This window comes from Oncorhynchus keta, unplaced genomic scaffold, assembly GCF_023373465.1.
Source record: "Oncorhynchus keta strain PuntledgeMale-10-30-2019 unplaced genomic scaffold, Oket_V2 Un_contig_1049_pilon_pilon, whole genome shotgun sequence".
In the NCBI taxonomy this organism is placed as follows: domain Eukaryota; kingdom Metazoa; phylum Chordata; class Actinopteri; order Salmoniformes; family Salmonidae; genus Oncorhynchus; species Oncorhynchus keta.
In genome coordinates, this window is record NW_026277115.1 from 88,677 (window position 1) to 92,538 (window position 3,862).

The following is a 3,862-nucleotide window of genomic DNA, read 5'->3' on the forward strand; positions in this document are numbered from 1 at the left end:
TGTCGCTGTTGAAGAAGCCTCCAGTTCCGTCCACTAGATTATACGTCACGCAAGCAGCATCACCTGAAAGACTCATATCGCTCTCTGCTTTACTCCAGGGCTGACCTGCCCGTTAGACAGGATTAGGTGACAGATGAAAGAGTTTTCATTTTTGTCATCGTTATTCTGAACCCACTGCCTGTAAGTCATCGTTATTCTGAACCCACTGCCTGTAAACCATCGTTATTCTGAACCCACTGCCTGTAAGCCATCGTTATTCTGAACCCACTGCCTGTAAGTCGTCGTTATTCTGAACCCACTGCCTGTAAACCATCGTTATTCTGAACCCACTGCCTGTAAGCCATCGTTATTCTGAACCCACTGCCTGTAAGCCATCGTTATTCTGAAGCCACTGCCTGTAAGCCATCGTTATTCTGAACCCACTGCCTGTAAGCCGTCGTTATTCTGAACCCACTGCCTGTAAGTCGTCGTTATTCTGAACCCACTGCCTGTAAACCATCGTTATTCTGAACCCACTGCCTGTAAGCCATCGTTATTCTGAACCCACTGCCTGTAAGCCATCGTTATTCTGAACCCACTGCCTGTAAGCCATCTTTATTCTGAACCCACTGCCTGTAAGCCATCGTTATTCTGAACCCACTGCCTGTAAGCCATCGTTATTCTGAACCCACTGCCTGTAAGCCATCGTTATTCTGAACCCACTGCCTGTAAGCCATCGTTATTCTGAACCCACTGCCTGTAAGCCATCGTTATTCTGAACCCACTGCCTGTAAACCATCGTTATTCTGAACCCACTGCCTGTAAGCCATCGTTATTCTGAACCCACTGCCTGTAAGCCATCTTTATTCTGAACCCACTGCCTGTAAGCCATCGTTATTCTGAACCCACTGCCTGTAAGCCATCGTTATTCTGAACCCACTGCCTGTAAGCCATCGTTATTCTGAACCCACTGCCTGTAAGCCATCGTTATTCTGAACCCACTGCCTGTAAGCCATCGTTATTCTGAACCCACTGCCTGTAAGCCATCGTTATTCTGAACCCACTGCCTGTAAGCCATCGTTATTCTGAACCCACTGCCTGTAAACCGTCGTTATTCTGAACCCACTGCCTGTAAGCCATCGTTATTCTGAACCCACTGCCTGTAAGTCGTCGTTATTCTGAACCCACTGCCTGTAAGCCGTCGTTATTCTGAACCCACTGCCTGTAAGCCATCGTTATTCTGAACCCACTGCCTGTAAGCCGTCGTTATTCTGAACCCACTGCCTGTAAGCCGTCGTTATTCTGAACCCACTGCCTGTAAGCCGTCGTTATTCTGAACCCACTGCCTGTAAACCGTCGTTATTCTGAACCCACTGCCTGTAAGCCATCGTTATTCTGAACCCACTGCCTGTAAGCCATCGTTATTCTGAACCCACTGCCTGTAAGCCATCTTTATTCTGAACCCACTGCCTGTAAGCCATCGTTATTCTGAACCCACTGCCTGTAAGCCATCGTTATTCTGAACCCACTGCCTGTAAGCCATCGTTATTCTGAACCCACTGCCTGTAAGCCATCGTTATACTGAACCCACTGCCTGTAAGCCATCGTTATTCTGAACCCACTGCCTGTAAGCCATCGTTATTCTGAACCCACTGCCTGTAAACCATCGTTATTCTGAACCCACTGCCTGTAAGCCATCGTTATTCTGAACCCACTGCCTGTAAGCCATCTTTATTCTGAACCCACTGCCTGTAAGCCATCGTTATTCTGAACCCACTGCCTGTAAGCCATCGTTATTCTGAACCCACTGCCTGTAAGCCATCGTTATTCTGAACCCACTGCCTGTAAGCCATCGTTATTCTGAACCCACTGCCTGTAAGCCATCGTTATTCTGAACCCACTGCCTGTAAGCCATCGTTATTCTGAACCCACTGCCTGTAAGCCATCGTTATTCTGAACCCACTGCCTGTAAACCATCGTTATTCTGAACCCACTGCCTGTAAGCCATCGTTATTCTGAACCCACTGCCTGTAAGCCATCTTTATTCTGAACCCACTGCCTGTAAGCCATCGTTATTCTGAACCCACTGCCTGTAAGCCATCGTTATTCTGAACCCACTGTCTGTAAGCCATCGTTATTCTGAACCCACTGCCTGTAAGCCATCGTTATTCTGAACCCACTGCCTGTAAACCATCGTTATTCTGAACCCACTGCCTGTAAGCCATCGTTATTCTGAACCCACTGCCTGTAAGCCATCGTTATTCTGAACCCACTGTCTGTAAGCCATCGTTATTCTGAACCCACTGCCTGTAAGCCATCGTTATTCTGAACCCACTGCCTGTAAGCCATCGTTATTCTGAACCCACTGCCTGTAAGTCATCGTTATTCTGAACCCACTGCCTGTAAGTCATCAGTTATTCTGAACCCACTGTCTGTAAGCCATCGTTATTCTGAACCCACTGTCTGTAAACCATCGTTATTCTGAACCCACTGCCTGTAAGCCATCGTTATTCTGAACCCACTGCCTGTAAACCATCGTTATTCTGAACCCACTGCCTGTAAGCCATCGTTATTCTGAACCCACTGCCTGTAAGCCATCTTTATTCTGAACCCACTGCCTGTAAGCCATCGTTATTCTGAACCCACTGCCTGTAAGCCATCGTTATTCTGAACCCACTGCCTGTAAGCCATCGTTATTCTGAACCCACTGCCTGTAAGCCATCGTTATTCTGAACCCACTGCCTGCAAGTCGTCGTTAAATTCACCTCAGTGATTTGTATTTTCCTTCAACTTTCTGAAGAGGAAACAGCCAGGAAATGCCCCTGTCTGAGTGCATTTGTCAACCACTATGTGTAGCTGTTAGCGATGATGCTAATGATCCACTATGTGTAGCTATTAGCGATGATGCTAATGGTCCACTATGTGTAGCTGTTAGCGATGATGCTAATGATCCACTATGAGTAGCTGTTAGCGATGATGCTAATGATCCACTATGTGTAGCTGTTAGCGATGATGCTAATGATCCACTATGAGTAGCTGTTAGCGATGATGCTAATGATCCACTATGTGTAGCTGTTAGTGATGATGCTAATGATCCACTATGTGTAGCTGTTAGCGATGATGCTAATGATCCACTATGAGTAGCTGTTAGCGATGATGCTAATGATCCACTATGAGTAGCTGTTAGCGATGATGTTAATGATCCACTATGTGTAGCTGTTAGCGATGATACTGATCCACTATGTGTAGCTGTTAGCGATGATACTGATCCACTATGTGTAGCTGTTAGCGATGATACTAATGATCCACTATGTGTAGCTGTTAGCGATGATACTGATCCACTATGTGTAGCTGTTAGCGATGATACTGATCCACTATGTGTAGCTGTTAGCGATGATGCTAATGATCCACTATGTGTAGCTGTTAGCGATGATACTGATCCACTATGTGTAGCTGTTAGCGATGATGCTAATGATCCACTATGAGTAGCTGTTAGCGATGATGCTAATGATCCACTATGTGTAGCTGTTAGCGATGATACTGATCCACTATGTGTAGCTGTTAGCGATGATACTAATGATCCACTATGTGTAGCTGTTAGCGATGATACTGATCCACTATGTGTAGCTGTTAGCGATGATACTAATGACAACTATCTTCTGGTTGATGGAAAAGCTTTCCCACAAACCTTGTCAATTAAATGTTAACTACAAAGTAGTCTATGCCTCCCTGGCAGAATGATACCATAACTATTAGCATCAATCCATTGATTTGTTCAGCAGACTCTGTAATCACATGTGTGCTACAGAGACACCACTAACCAAGCAAAGCTCTTGTGTGCTACAGAGACACCACTAACCAAGCAAGGCTCTTGTGTGCTACA